Source organism: Trachemys scripta, chromosome 9, assembly GCF_013100865.1.
Source record: "Trachemys scripta elegans isolate TJP31775 chromosome 9, CAS_Tse_1.0, whole genome shotgun sequence".
Classification (NCBI taxonomy): Eukaryota; Metazoa; Chordata; order Testudines; family Emydidae; genus Trachemys; species Trachemys scripta.
The window spans coordinates 41376172-41393195 of record NC_048306.1 but is presented as its reverse complement, the minus strand read 5'-3'; positions in this window follow the sequence as shown (position 1 = coordinate 41393195).

Below are 17024 nucleotides of genomic sequence, written 5' to 3'. Positions count from 1 at the left end.
GCCCTGGATCAGGCCCTCAAAAGTAAAACAGCCAGGGTTGATGTCCTACTCCCTGTCGCACCTGGTACAGCCCAGCGATGTACATGTGCCGCAGTGGCTGAAGAGATGTGGGGTGAGTCTAACTTCCAGGGCTCACCTGCGAGCAGATGCAGTGGAATGGTGGCTCCCAATGCAGGATCCCTTCCTGTACAGGGTCAAGCATGGTTCACTCCAGCCATGTTACATTGACCTCCACAGAGCTGATTCTCACAGCCTGAGCTGCAAACGGGTGTGTGTGGAGGGCAGGGATGGTGTGGCTGTGAATGGGTGACCATCCCAGGCAATGGGAGCCCGCATCTCTGGTGGTGTGACTCTGTCAGCTGCCCACATTTGCATGCCCAGCTCCTGATGGCAAATGAAGGTCAAGCCAATGGAGGCGCTGATCCTGTAACAACCGATGATGACATTAGAGCACAGAGGCCCCAATCCTTTGAGGGCCAGATTTGCACAGCAGTCAGCAAACCATGTGCTGAGCTCACATAAGAATCTGGCCACTTATTCCCATCTACAGCAGTCCTAGGGTCACCTAAGGCCAGAATTTAGCACTGGGCTCCTGGGTGTTGAGTATTACCTAGCCAGCTCCATGCAGATGGACTCAGAAGAGGCGATCTGTGAGCTACAGCCAGACAGATTACAGTGTATTCACCGGGTATGCCCTGCGTTTATGAGCCAGCAGGCTTCTGATTGGCTGGGATTGTAATCCCTCAATAGCAAGGTCTGTATTGAGCCGTCCAACTGGTTGCTGCTCGTCCCATTTGGTAGAGCAGCGGGTAAAGCAAAATACATTTTTTGCTTTGACAAAATCTTAACCAATCCAAACACACCCCAAGTGGCCCTCTCTACTACCCCTGCATTGAGCGTGAAGGGAAATCAGACCTGGCTTCTCCTAATTTTGCTTTAAACGGTGCTCAATCTTTACAAGGTGCCTTCTAGCACCCTGGAAAAGTATTACCACCTTCATTTTACAGATGGGGAAACTGAGGCACGGGGGGGAGCAATTTGCCCAAGATGACCCAGCAAATCTGTGGCAGAACTTCAATTAGAATGCAATCCTGCAGCTCAGAAATGTGCTCAACCTGCTTAGACTAAAGCTGCCCCAAGTTCAATGGGTAATATTTTCTAATGATCTGGCAAAGTGGGTAAGAATGCAAGCGCTTGAACTCCAGCAGAGCGTGAATTTCTTACCTGCATCATCACCACCCAATAATCCTTTGCTTCCCCTCCCTCCCTGTGCCCTCATCCCATCTTGCTTGGAGGATCAGTGACTCGTGGGGTGAAGAATTCAAATCATTGAGCTGCCTTGACAAAATGCAAAGAACCATCTGCTATGCAGCACCCCAGAATTGCCTGCCCCAAGCTAAACATCAGGGAGATGATACAAAACAGGCCTGGTTCTTGGAAAACTTCAATACTGTAGGAAATGGGGATTGGCCTGGGAGAACTGAATTCCCCTGGCAAAGACTTGTGAGCAGGACAGGACTCAGATTCCAGAGCGATGAGTGCATTAGAAAGATCTCCAGTAGATTACGTAGATCAATCTTTTCCTTTTACTCACTTTCTTCTCCCTGCGCAATAAAGTGCCTTATGATGTTTGCATGGCAACACCTGCAGTAAACAACTCACACTGACAAAGAGCTTTCAGGTGGAAGGGCCCAAAAGGACTTTCCAGGATCACTGAACTCCAGCCATCTCTTGTAGCCTCTGAGCACTTGCCAACAGCTTGGGGTGGGACATGAAGAATGCCCTAGTCAGCTGAGACCACTGGATATAGATCAGTAGAATGTAACTGCCCAACTGGACTATGACAAGGACAGTAAGAGAGTTAAGGAGAGATTTTCCAAAGGGCTGAGGAGCTTTAGGAGCTCCAATCCCATCGTCTCCTAAACATGGAGCTCCTAAATCTATTAGGTGCTTTTGAAAATGTCCCTCTGTCCATCATGAGAGGTTGAGGGAGAGGTTGGGGGAGGGGGAGGTAACATTTTCAAAAGTGCCCAAGTAACTAAGGAGCCTAAGTTCCATTTTCACAGTGACATAGGCACTTCGGAGCCAGATTGTTACTGGTTTGAAGGCACCTAAAGATACGGATGGTGGGATGTCAACTGATAACAGTGGGAGGTAGGTGCCTGAGGATCTGGTCCCTAAGGGTACATCTACACTGCAATAAAAAACTCACAGGGCCGAGTCTCAGAGCACAGGTCAAATAACTCAGGCTGCGGGGCTATAAAAGTGCAGTGCTGACGTTTGGGCTCAGGCTGGAGCCTGGGCTCTGAGACCCTCCCTGCCTCAGGGATTTTCAGAGCCTGGGCTCCAGCTCCATCCCAAACATCTACACTGCCGTTTTTAGCCCTGCAGCCTGAGCCCTATGTGCCTGAGTCAGTTGACCAGGGCAAGTCATGGCCATGCCATGAGTCTTTTATAGCACTGTGAACACACCAATCTACCCAGGGTCTAAGTTGTCTAACTCCTGCATCAGCAGAACGCCTCCCAACGCCATGCTAGGGCACGAATTCATCATTGCTTCAGAGGAAACACTGCCCCTCTTTAAATCCCCAGGGCCGTTTCTAGCACTGCCTAAGAACCGAGCACTATTTCTCCATGCACAAAGAGCAGCCCTGTACCTTCAGCCCAAATGGTTTTTATTAGAGATTCACGGAAAACAGGGAAACGCTGAATAACAAAATATATGTTTCATAGGAAGGTCAGAGCAGAGCACACAAATGATTGGCCCATCTAGCCCAGTACCTGGCTCTGAGCAAGGTGCAAAAACTCTTTAATGGATAATTACACTGCTCTACAGCCAAAATGCTTCTGAAATAAATGTAGTCAAACTTTACTAATTCTGGGTCACTGAGAACGAAAATGATGCTTAAAATTGTTGATTGGCTCTAGTTTTCAAGATATGCTATTGGGTCAGTATATACGACCCTTGACTTGGGAATGGTGGAGGATAAGTGAGTTATAAAGGGAAGGGATCTCAATTTAAACCAGAAATGACTAAAATACATCTTTGACTGGATCTATGAATAAATCTATGACTGGGTTTGGACAGTACTTGCTTTTTAGGCAAAACAATGAATGATGCAATCTGAAGCTGGTATTGCGTCATACATTATATGAATTGCATCATGTTATTCCTAGAAGTCATGGATGATGCAATCATAAAGAAGCTTACATCACTCTGCTGAACAAATTGCCCTAGATCAGCTCTAGAAATCATACAGTGTCGTGCTCTCTTATTTGTCAGTGTTTGATTTTGCAAAGGGAAACATTTCTGTTTAGCCAAAGTGAGCAGAGATGCCTCGTACTTGTGTGAACAGTGCAGATAACTTCTGCTATGTTTGTGGTGAAGTGACTTTTGCATCACAAAAGCACAGTGTAACCACTATGGTTAAGAAAGCCTATCACCTTTATTTTGGCTGCAAAATTGGAGATCAGGACAAGAGGTGGGCCCCACACATATGCTGCAACACTTGTGCAACAAATCTTCGCCAGTGGTGGAACAGGAAAAGGAAATCTATGCCTTTTGCAGTGCCAATGATTTGGAGAGAGCCAACAGATCATACCAGCAATTGTTACTTCTGCATGGTGCCTCTAGTTGGGAAAGGTGTGTCAAAGAAGAAAAAGTGGACTGTGCATTATCCAAACATTCCATCAGCTATACGCCCAGTACCCCACAGAGAAGGACTGCCGGTTCCTGATGCACCAGAATCATTCTCACTTGAGTCAGATGAGGAAGAGGAAGAGGATGACAACTTCTGGTCAACCATCAATGTTACAGGACCCACATTTTCTCCCATCCTCCTCCAGATGAGTGGAGACTGTTCATTGATTCATCGAAGATGAGTCTTAAAGCTGTTTTACTGCATAATGGCAATGTTTTTCCATCAATTCCAATTGGTCATGCAGTCCATATGAAGGAAACCTATAACAACATGAAACAACTTTTGAGATGCATAAACTATGACCAACATCAGTGGCAGCTTTGTGGCGATTTGAAGGTTGTTGCTCTCTTGCTTGGTCTGCAGACTGGATACACAAAGTACTGCTGTTTCCTCTGCGAATGGGATAGTCGTGCAAGAGATTCCCACTACATCAAGAAAGATTGGCCACTCCGACTGTCATTGGAGCCTGGGAGGAAAAGTGTTCAGCATCCACCACTTGTTGAATCAAGGAAGATTTTGTTACCACCCTTACACATCAAGCTGGGTCTGATGAATAACTTTGTCAAGGCCATTGACAAAACACAAGCAGCTTTCAAGTACCTCCGTGGAAAATTTCCAAGGTTAAGTGAAGCTAAGATAAAGGAAGGTGTCTTGGTTTGTCCTCAGATTCGTGAACTTCTTCGAGATGATGCATTTGACCATGCACTGCGTGGCAAGGAAAAGACGGCATGGAAAGCCTTCCAGTTAGTGGCAATGAATTTTCTCGGAAACAACAAGGCAGACAACTACAGGTTGTTGGTGGAAAACCTCCTCAAGGCATACAAAAGCCTTGGTTGCAACATGTCACTAAAGATACATTTTTTGCACTTTCATCTAGATTTTTTTCCACCGAACCGCGGAGCAGTGAGCGACAAGCACGGCGAGCGATTTCACCAGGACATTGCAACAATGGAGAAACGCTATCAGGGCAAATGGAACCCATCAGTGCTTGCAGACTATTGCTGGACAGTGACAAGAGATGCTCCATTTAATGAATACAAGACACGAGCCAAGAAGCACCGAGTAGACACTGAATAGGACTAAACTATGTACATAATAGTTTTTTGCCTTTTGTTTCATAATAAATTTTATTTATATAACCCTTTACTGATTTTTAAAGTGTTACATAACCAGGACAGGTGAAATATTATCATGTAAAGCAACCATAAACACATGAAAAGACCTAGGTTTACAATTTATGATTAAAACTCTACTATCTACACAATATACCTAGACATAAAATGTAAAAACTTGAATATCTTAGAAACAGTAGCCAATCAGTTGTTTTAATTGTCATATTTGAATTCAGCACATCAAAATACATAATAAATAGCACATTTGATCTCTGAAGCAGACGACTTCTCAAAAATTGTAGACCAGTGTTATGAGCTAGCCTGCCCATAGGGGCCATTTCTCCCTACACCGGAACAGCTAATGGCAGGTTTAGGTCCTAAAACAGGAGGGATTTTATCCTGTCTAATTTAATTGCAGCTGTCATTCATCACAATGGCCCCTCCTTGTTTGAGGCCTGCTAAGTTCTACTCTTGTGGCTCTGAGCCATGGCCAGCTCCTTTCCCTGGGAGATGACAGTTCATTTGAAACCATCGATGAGTAGCTGACGTTATTCCCTGCCCGGTGCATCATTCACACATACCTGCATATTTCACCCGCCCTCATGCTGCCCTTTTGCTTAGCTCGGGGAGGTCATCGAGTTCAAGACCAGAAGGGACAACCAAATCATCCAGGCTGACCTCCCACATGTCCCAGTAGCCTTGAACTGAGCCCAGGAACCTAGGTGAGACTAAAGCATCCAGCCTGCAAGAAACTGTTCTGTGCCACAAGAAGAGAACAGAAGGGGCCCAGGTGCACTGCCTGCACCTCTGAATAAATATAATCCATGTTCTCCTGGCCGTGATCCTCAGGGGACCCCTTCCCATTAAACGTTCCGCATCTGCAGCATGCTGCAATTGCTCCATTGAACAAAATGGCAGCTGCCTGTACAGACAGAGAACAAAGTCAGAGAATCATAGGACTGGAAGGGACCTCAAGAGGTCATCTAGTCCAGTCCCCTGCACTCATGGCAGGACTAAGTATTAACTAGACCATCCCTGACAGGTGTTTGTCTAACGTGCTCTTAAAAATCTCCAATGATGGAGATTCCACAACCTCCCTAGGCAATTTATTCCAAAGCTTAACCACCCTGACAATTAGGAAGTTTTTCCTAATGTCTAACCTAAACCACCCTTGCTGCAGTTTAAGCCCATTGCTTCTTGTCCTATCCTCAGAGGTTAATGAGAACAATTTTTCTCTCTCCTCCTTGTAACAATCTTTTATGTATTTGAAAACTATTATCATGCCCCCATCTCAGTCTTCTCTTCTCCAGACTAAACAAACCCAATTTTTTCAATCATGTTTTCTAGACCTTTAATCATTTTTGTTGCTCTTCTCCACTTTGTCCACATCTTTCCTGAAATGTAGCACCCAGAACTGGACACAATATTCCAGTTAAGGCTGTATCAGCGCGGAGTAGAGCGGAAGAATTACTTCTCGTGTCTTGCTTACAACACTCCTACTAATACATCCCAGAATGATGTTTGCTTTTTTGCAATAGTGTTACACTGTTGACGCATATTTGGCTTGTGATCCGCTATGATCCCCAGTGCCGCTTGGACACAGTGCCTCGTCCTCCAGCAGCCTGGGACATTCTCACAGGCCTCCCAGATAGGTGCTGGACAAACGCTTCCCTGCTTAACTTAGGAGCTTTGACGAGAGCCCCAAGGAGATACATTTGCATGGCACAGCATTGCAACCTGGCCCCAGCTGGCCACTCACCAGGCTGCTGTGTAAGACCCATGTGCTCTTAAGCTTCCCTTGATCTCAGTAGGGCGCAGCACTGTCTCTCGTCTGAGTCTCTCTGGCACACTTCCCAGGCACAGGCTCTCTGCTGTTACCCCTTCATGGAAATGGGCCCCATGCCCCAGCTACCTTAGCCCCCCCAGGACCAGCACTGAACCCCTCCCCCCCCCGACTCCTCATTAGTGCAAGCACACCCTTTCCCAGAGCTCCACCCTTGTGGGCGCTCTGGGTTTGTAGTTAACTTTTTGGGAGACATGAAAGGGAAAGCAAACAGACGCACCGGCTTTGCTAACTCTTACTTTAGATACATAGCTCTAAACATAAACACCCTCTACACCATTCACTGCCTCAATTTCCTCACCACACCAGAGCATCCTCTGGCCTTACGCCAAAATCCTCCAGGGCATCCAGGATCCTTCTCCTGCAGCTCACAGCTTCCTCTCCACATCACTGAGTGAGTCGCTCTCACCCCTCCCAGGTCAGCCTTTTATGGCCTTGGCTGGCCCCACAATCAGAACAGTCCCCTATGCTACAAAAGCTTGCCTTTTCTGTTCCTCTCTCATGTCCTACGAGTCCCTTACATTTATAAGCCCTACCACTAACAGCTGGTCCTTTTGTTCTGCTGCTGTGGAAATTCCCCTGCTTCAAACCCCAGCCTCCTGCAAGGAAGCTAGAGAAAATTGACTTCCTTCAGCCATCTCATTGTTCTGCCCAGTCAGGTCTATTCACCAGCTGGTAGCCCTTAAGGACTGTCCGTTGTAGACCCCAGCACAAAGAGCATGAGGCAGTGCACAGCAGAGGACAGTCATAAGGCCTAGCCTAGGCATACAGACAGTTAATAAAATCCAAGTGGAATTCATCAGTTGTCCACAGCCTGATTCCCCAAATCACCACACAGCCAGCAAACACGCTGCTTTTTAACCGATTGATTTTCCAGCCACCCCCATCACTTTGACTTGGCTCTTGAGCTTTTCAATCTCTTGTGGTGTCTGATGTGTTTCATACCCACCAAGCACCATATGATTTTTACAAGCCAGTCTTTGGCAGCAGCTTCGAGCCAAATCACACCATCAGACTCATGCCCAGTTTGATGTCAACAGAGCTGCTTATTTTGGCTCTTGTCCCCTTCTTCTAGCAGGGTTATGAGCCAAATGTCAAATATAGTGGGAGAGGGCAAGGTGCAATGGGTACCCGGCCCTCAGGTTCGCATTCTGCCCCCACCTCCAGCTGAGTCGGTAGAGGCAGCAGTTGTCCAGGCACAGCTGAGGTGCAGAGTGGGCAGCCCCTGTTTGAGGGGGCAGAGTAAAGGCTGGCAGGACGGCATCTTAGAGAAAGGCAAGGAAATACTTGCAAACCTTCCAGGGAGACAATTACATTGTAAGCTGCAGGGACTCTTTCATTACACATCTGCACAGCAGGTCCTAACACAATGGGGCCCTGAGCTCTGCCTGGGGCTCCTAGGAGCTCCCATTTCCCTTGCCTCTCCTCCTCCTCTCCCTCCAGCTCTATCCCTTCCCCTTTCCACAGATTACAAGGCTGTGCAGGATCTCCCCACCTGTTTTGCACTTAGTGCTGTTACTACTTAGGTGGTAAAGTCCCGGTCTTGCAAGGTATTTTGGTGCCACTGATTTCTTTGGGCCAGGGACCTTGTGTTTGTGCACATCAGTCCAGTGCCTAGCACATTGGTGATTTGACACACTGTGATAATAATGAAGCAGCCGATGAGGCTCCTTTACCTGTGCCTCAAATGGCAGTGCTTGTGATCAGAGTTCTTTATCATCCCACTGTCACATGACCCTGCGCGCCCCTGTATGAGCCGTGAATCAGGCACAATCTCTTTTGCTTTAAATGCAGTTTCCACCACCCTCCTTTACTTCTGTCCTGGGGGCTCTTGAGTTCTGGGGTCAGTACATCAGCTATATGGCTACATCAAGTTTTGTCCATGTCTGTATGATCATTTGGCTGCAAGTCCTCGTTGCCTCCTTCAGGCAAGTAGTGTGAAGGCCAGTTGATCCAGCAGCACTTTAATACCTATTCCCCTATTAAGACTCAAATTTCCCTGCTACACGTACTAGCTAGTAGCTGGAACGGGTTTGTTTTCCTAGGTAGAAGCTGCTCCTGTTGCTCTCCTGGCACATAGTGTTGCTTGTAACCGCCAGTTTAATTGCTACCTGGCTACCTCCTCCTCATTCTCTATTTAATCCTGTCCTTGCCAGTGGAATGCTGACATCAGTGGGGAAAAATGAATAACAGAGCTTGGAGCCCTGGAGCAATCCCAACTTAACCACAGCGCAGGAGAGGGCTTTGATATGATTGTGCTGTGGTTCCAGCTAATACAGGTGTCAGTGTCCGCGACACAACCACCATCAGCCCCTGAAACACAAGAGTTCTCCTCCCGTGTCCCACCCCTGCAATCCCCTCAGTCACAGGCACTTTCTGAACATCAGGACATCATGTTGTGCAAGCAGGTGAGTAATTGGATTTTCGGTTCAGTGACCAAACTGAAAAATCTCCCCTCTCCGCCCCCTGAAAAAATCCTTTGGGGTCAACCCAAAATGGAAATTATTCATTTTTTCTAAGCAAAACGAAAACCTGAAAAAATTTCAATTCAGGTCAAACAAAACATTTCATTTGACCCTAAATAAAAAGTTTTGTTTCATTTTTGGATGTTTTTTACCCTTTTGTGGGGAGGAGGGAGAGAGGGATGCCAAAATCCAGATAAATTTTGAAACAAAATATTGTTTTGAAATAAAAAGTCAAAATGCTTCAGCTTTTTCAGCATTTGGTGTTGTTTTTTTCCATTTTATTCAGCTGAAATTAATCATCAAAGATGACCCAAATTCAGGCATAGTTTTAGATACTCGGATAACATATTTTTGGACAAATAAACTATTTGCTGAAAAAGGATCGCTCAGTTCTGTGAAACAATAACGTGGGTTTGCCATTGAGTGGGATAATGTTCGATTAATTTAGGCCCAGATGGCAGGGTTTGGGAAATGCGGAACCTATGAACATGCTTCTTGGTCCAGCAAAACTGGTTTTTGGTTTGGATTCCCCTGCAGCATTGGTTGCCACCCTAACCCTCCAGCACTTTGTTAGTGTTTGAGAACCGGAAAGTGAAGCTGACTAGAAACTTCAAAAACAGACTCCTGAACAGAAACTGCTGAACTTGAATTGATATGCAAACTAGATACAATCAACTTAGGCTTGAATACAGACTGGGAATGGCTGAGCCATTACAAACATTGAACTATCTCCCCATGTAAGCAGGGCCGGCTCCAGGCACCAGCTTGGCAAGCTGGTGCTTGGGGCGGCCACTCCGGACAGGAGCGGCAGGTCCAGCTATTCGGCGGCAATTCGGCGGACGGCCCCTCACTCCCGCTAGGAGCGAAGGACCTTCCACCGAATTGCCGCCGCAGATCGCGATCGCGGCTTTTTTTTTTTTTTTTGGTGGCTGCTTTGGGCGGCCAAATCCCTGGAGCTGGCCTTGCATGTAAGTATTTTCACACTTCTTATCAAACTGTCTGTACTGGGCTATCTTGATTATCACTTCAAAAGATTTTTCTCTTACTTAATTGGCCTCTCAGATTTGGTAACACAACTCCCACCTTTTCATGCTCTCTGTATGTATATATATCTCCTCAATATATATTCCATTCTATGCATCCGAAGAAGTGGGCTGTAGCCCACGAAAGCTTATGCTCAAATAAATTTGTTAGTCTCTAAGGTGCCACAAGTACTCCTGTTCTTTTTGCGGATACAGACTACCACGGCTGCTACTCTGAAACATGAAACTGATCAGCTTCATGTCCCTGTCTAAACTGAGGGCAGGTCTTCACTACAGGGGGGGTCGATTTAAGATATGCAAATTCAGCTACGCAAATATCGTAGCTGAATTCAACATATCGGAGCCGACTTACCCCGTTGTGAGGACGGCGGCAAAATCGACCTCCACGGCTCCCCGTCGACGACACTTACTCCTACCTCCGCTGGTGGAGTAAGCGCGTCAATTTGGGGATCGATTGTCGCGTCCCGACGAGACGCGATAATTCGATCCCCAAGAGATCGATTTCTACCCGCCGATTCAGGCAGGTAGTGTAGACCTAGCCTGAGCAATGCTCCACAAACATACAGTGTGAATGGCGAGAATTAAATTAGGGTTTTTCTTAATTCAGTTCCTCCATTGACTTCAGCTAGTTTTGGCTCGGGACCAGATGTGTCACTGACAGTGCAAGCAATGACATCAGATTTTCAGCAATAGATACATGTCTTTTAATCTCCCTGTTACGGCGGGCTCTGGGAATGGCTGCCACTCTGCAAAGGGGAAGAAGGACTCAGCAGAATGGAAGTTGCTGTCTACTATATACATCCCAGTGCTTCCTGTGCTGCTTTTTGCATTTACTAATATCCCAACCTGCAAAGCCTTCAGTGGAATCTCTTGAACTGACTTTGAGCCCCTTAATGAGTGTTTTACAAGCTAATCAATCACGCAGGAGCTCTCCCTTCAGGGCTCTGCTGGAACCGCTGTGGGTTATGATCAAGGCTCAAGAGGGCAGGTGTTTACACTAGCCCTGTCGTGTTTACTTTCCCTCGCTAATGACACTCAGCCAGTCACACTTGAACCAGGAATCAGCCCAAGTCAAATTCAAAACCAGCCATAAAGTGAAAGACAATCTGGCCTCCAGAGATGGACTTCTGCAGGGGAGAGGTTAAAAGAGGTTGCCTATTAATTGACTATTATTATTATGGTAACACCTGGGAGCCCCTTCTTGGACCGAACCCCATTGTGCTAGGCACTGTACACATACAGAACCAAAGGAGGGTGCCTGCCCCAAAGAGCTAATGGGATGGCCCCATACACCTCTACGGTTCAATTTCAACCATTTTTTACCATAGTCTAAATGACCTAAGTTTTCAAAACACAAAGGCATTTCAGAAAATGAAACATTTCATTTTGAAAATTCTCAAAACGGGACATTTTGACCCTTTCAAAACTTGGGAGGAGGTAGGGGGGTGTTCCAAAAAAACTTTTGAATCACGGGAGTCGTCAAACCCAACCCCTTTCTGCAGTTTTGGTTTCGACAACTCAGAATTTTCTGATGAAAAAAAATATTCTCAGTGCACCCCAAGCTCAGCGGACACTGGCAGGCAATCCCTTTCACAGCACTTCCGAAATGTCTCCAAAAGCCTTATTTTATCTGCATGCTCTGTGCTCAGACCCAGTTATAATAGCTCCGTGTTTCAGGGACACCAGGTGGCTCTGGAGAATGATAATAGGCTTTTCACCGATTTCCAAAAGAGCTCAGTGCATTGGATGGTGAGTTCCTTTGAGAATCTAGCCCTAAGTCACCTGTTTAAACCCAACCAGATCAGTGGTGACCAAGGCCCAGGTGGTTCAAAGGTATGTAGGCTCCTAACTTCCACTGAAATCAATGGGGGTTAGGTGCTAAATACCTGTGAGGCTTTGGGCCCAAGACTTCAACAGAAATGAGTGTGCAGAGTTTGGATCAAAGTCCAAGTGTTTGAATCCAGGATTTGGTTCTAGGTCTAATCATTACCATCCCTCGTGGGAAAGAATTGGCACTGCCCCTCGCTCTGAGTAATGCTGTGAGATGCCAGACGTCCACAACACAGGAACCAGCGCTAATGTTCATGCTCCTTGGCAGTCTCCACAGAGAGACCCTGGACCAGAAGGAATCTGTTTCCTAGAGAGGTTCCTCCTGGTCGGAGCTAAGGCCCATTGGCTGGGGGCAGTGTGGGAAGGTTGCCCTGCCACAGCTTGTGTTGTAGCTGCTCTGCAGGTAAACAGAGGCCTGCAGTATCCAGGGCTGTCAATCCAGCACCTTTCACCAGCTCTGAATCAACACAAGAAAAACGAGCTCCCACTGGAGAAGGGATTTGCTGAACAGCATTTCGTTGTGTGTTTAACCTTGTATCTTTGTTCTCCTAGGCAGCTCCACTAGTATCATCGCCCTAAACTGGCTGAGCCAAAGAGAGCTGGGTTTTCGGGGGGATCAGATCTGCTAACAAAGCAGAGATCTTCCTACCCAGTTCTGCTTAAACACTGAGGCAAGGGCAGCTATGATGCCAAAATAATAAAAGGCGAACGCAATCGATGCAGCCAAGTTAAATACAGCCTAATCCTTGGGAATGTTGTAACCGGTGACTAACACACATCGAGGCGAAGAACAGCTACACGAAGCCTATTGTGACCCACACAAATGATTAGGAGGATTGGCTTTCACTTCTGGTGCTGCTCTTAGGCATCTCCATCACCCCCACATAGGTGCGCCTAGCCCACTGCCTGAGTGTGCCTCCAGGATTCCCCTTGCTCCATCAGGTGCTAGGAGAAACCCCTTTGGGGCCCTGGGGCCATATGACAAATATTGTCACAGCTGTGGCTGTTGTGGATTTCATAGCTGCTGCCATCACTGTTGCGAAGGTCCCACAGCCGGGACCAAACACAGGTCCTCTTCCTCCAAAAGTACAGGCTTGACGAAAAGTTATAGGGCCTATGACTCACACAGCGAGGCAGTTCTGATGCCACTTGGCAGGACACATAGGGGCCCGCCCCCCCAAGGTTTGTGGGGGAATGTCGAATGAGCTGCTCGGGCTGTGGGATCCCAGCCGGGCCTGTTCCATTTAATAGACAGGCCCTTTCCCTTTCCCGGGGCTGACAGCAATGTTCTTTTAACAGAGTCAGTGTCATCACTGATTTTCAGCTCATTCAGAGGCTGGTGATCCAGAACTGTCACCCCTCCCCAACAGTCTCTCTTTGGACTCCCCATAGCCTAAGGACCCCCTAGGGCGCACAATCCCAGACCTTTGCATATGCAGCGCCTGGGCCTGCATTGCTTGTAAGCTTCACAGCCCCTGCTGGGCTGCAGGGCAAGACACTGGCTGGGAAACAAGGCCTGGGGAGTCCAACTGGGGCACGGTCAAGCAGGCTTATGCTACCAGAGCTCACCCTTATTTAAGGGGAGAGCCTGGTACCTCCATGACAGAGGAGAGCCCTCAGGCAATGGTGACCTGATTCCTATGGGCACCTGAAGGATTTCCTTGGCCTCTGCTCAGCCCATCTCCTGCCACTCTGTGACTAATTGTACTCTCTAATCTCCAGTAGCATTTTCCTCCCCCAGCTCCAGTGCTTGAATGTATTCCCTTGCCGCTGCCTCAGCCACCTTCTGGTGATGTCCAGAAAACAACAGGGGAACTATAGAGCAGTGTTTCTCAAACTGGGGGTCCCGACCCAAAAGGGGGTCGCAAGACCATTGTAAGGGGGTTGTGAGAACAGTGGCTGCTGGCCGGGCACCAAGCTCTGAAGGCAGCACCGCCGTGAGCAGCAGCGCAGAAGTAAGGATGGCATGATATGGGGAAGGGGGTCATCATAGTCTGAAATATTTTCAAAGGGGGTCCCAGCAAAGAAAGTTTGAGAACCCCTGCTGTAAAGTGTCCCGGTGTTGCCACAGCCCGAAGTCACCACAAAATCATGCTGGTGGTTGTCATGGATTCATGGAGACTGGGTGACGTGTGGCTGGTTGGGCCCTTCACATCTCACGTCACTAGCGTCCCGAGAACCTCGTGGCAGCTCTGACCCCAGGGCTCACATTAAAACTCAGCTCATTTCTTGCCCCCCCAGATGCCCTCCTGCTATCTTAGAGCATGTTTGAGATGGCAGCCTAATTGCCTATGGAATTGCATTGTTTTATGGGTCTTTCTCGGCTGCTGTTATAAACCTTTTATGGCATTCAGTGCCCCCACTGTAATATGCAAATTCCTGGATACCAAGGAGCCATTAATCCTGCCCATGAAAAGGTGCATTGTGGAGCTGCACTAGGGGAGAGAGCAAGGGAGAGCTGGAGTGTTTTTGACAGCTCCTGGCCTGCACTGGCACCGGGGGGAAGTGATGCAAGAGGCTGGGAACGATGGCGAGGCCTGAATTGTACACCATAAAACAGCACAAACTAACCAGATCCATGCGGTCAGGGATGCAGACACTATGGCCTGGCTCCTCAAAGGAATTTAGGCTCCTAACTTCCATCTAAGCCAATAGGAGTTAGATGCCTAAATACCTTTGAGGATCTGGGCCTACCTGCTTTTCCAAGGAGGTGTAGTATTGTCTAGTGGTCAGAGCAGAGCACTGGGAATCAAGAGTGTGACAGGTTGGATCACAAAAAACCCCTTGGGAACTGCCAACTGATGTGCCAAGACTACTTCTGCCCCTGCTTTCCTGCCCTGCCAGCCTGGGAGTCCAGCACCCTGTCTTGTCAAGCCAGACACGCCAGTCTGCTCCAACACAGACCCAGAGTCTGAACCACGTGCCTCAAAGCTGCAGACTTAACTGAAAGCAACTTACAGAAGTGTTCCTGTCTTTAACACTCAGATGCCCAACTTCCAATGGGGTCCAAACTCTAAATAAATCCGGTTTACCCTGTATAAGGCTTATACAGGATAAACTCATAAATTGTTCGCCCTCTGTAACACTGATAGAGAGATATGCACAGCTGTTTGCTCCCCCAGGTATTAATACATACTCTGGGTTAATTAATAAATAAAAAGTGCTTTTATTAAATACAGAAAGTAGGATTCAAGTGGTTCCAAATAGTAACAGACAGAACAAAGTGAATTATTAATTAAAATAAAATAAAACACGCAAGTCTGAGTCTAATACAGTAAGACAACTGAGTACAGATAAAAACCTCACCAGTTCCAGTAAGCTTCCTTTTACAGACTAGTCTCCTTCTAGTCTGGGTCCAGCAATCACTCTCACACCCCCTGTAGTTACTGTCCTTTGTTCCAGTTTCTTTCAGGCATCCTTGGGGTGGAGAGGCTGTCCCTTCACCCAGCTGAAGACCAAATGGCGGGGGGGGGTCTCCCAGGGGTTTAAGTAGACTTTCTCTTGTGGGTGGAGCCTCCTATCTCCTATACAAAGTCCAGCTCCAAGATGGAGTTTTGGAGTCACATGGTCAAGTCACATGTCCATACATGACTGAGTTTCTTACCAGCCAAGCCACATTCCTGGGAAATCTCCAATGTAGACTGGCATCTCCAAGTTCATTGTTGGCTTAAGTGGTTCTTGATTGGACACTTAATCTGCTGGCCAAATGCTTTACTAAGGCTATCAAGCAAGTAGACAGACAGACAATATTCCTAACTTCAAGTACAAAAATGATACATGCATACAAATAGGAGGAATGTATTCAGTAGAGCATAACCTATACATAGATATATTACATGGCATATATAGCAGAAAGCATATTCTAGTTATGTCATATATACATTCATAAGCTGCAGTCATAAGCCTATTCCATAAAGCCTTATGGGGTACACCGTCACAAGGAGATCTTGGGTCTATTCCAGGCTTTGGAGGACCGTGGACAAGTCACCTCCACTCAGTGACGTGCCTCAGTTTCCCTCTTCTGTAACATGGCATAATATCTCTGAGCTAGCCTGGGCAGTGGGGAGGAAGGGCTGGCAGGCTTATTTCTTCCTTGTTTGCAAAGAACTTTGACATCCTTGAACACAAGGTGCTGATGGAGGACAGAGCGTTATTATTAGTTTCCCAGAGCTCAGAGCGGGATAGGGGAAGGGCAGGACTTTGCCCAAAGTGAAGAAGGGCCATTGGGCATCTTATGATGCAGTGCAGAGGAATGGGGCTGCTGGTTACCCACTGCACCCCCTAGCACTCCACCTACACCGCAGCCCTCTTCCTCACACCTTAACCCACTGCCGCCAGCCTCATGTGTGCCAGTCTAATGAGTTAGGTTTAAAGGGATATTTAAACAGCTCAGGAGCCGTGAGGAGATGCTGGCACAGCAGTGTGCTGGCAGTGCACAAGGAACAAGGAGAGCAGATGAGTGTGAGCTGCGGTGGAGCTCCAAAGGCTGACTTTGCCAGAGAACCCCAAGAGCCCTGCTTTCTGGGAGGTGGGGGGCAGGGGTACAGCTGGGAAGTACAGGGCCTGCTGGTAATCTATAGGGCCATACTTACATGCATGCTGTGGCTACCTGAAGGCTGGTCTGAATCCCGAGTCTGATTCAGGAACAAAATGCAGCTCTTATAGGGCACTTTTCATCCACAGGTCTGACAGCATTTCACAAAGGTCATTATCCCCATTTTATAGCTGAGCAAACTGAAGCACAGGAAGGGAAAGAGAGACTCAGTCAGTAGGCCCATGGCAGAGCTGTAGGTAGCTCCCAAGTCCTGGGCCAGTGCTCTATGTACTGAGCCAAAAAGGCTTTCAAGATTCCAGCCAACTGCACTGGGCTTTGGATCCTGTCCCTGGAGCACTATCTTTGCACAAAGATGGGGGACCTGAAGGAGTCTTCAAGCTGGCAATGACATCAATGCCAGGGAAGAGAGATGGCTCTTCACCTGTAGAAACACGCCTGCCCTATTCCCTGGTTACCATGGTAAATATTTAGGCCT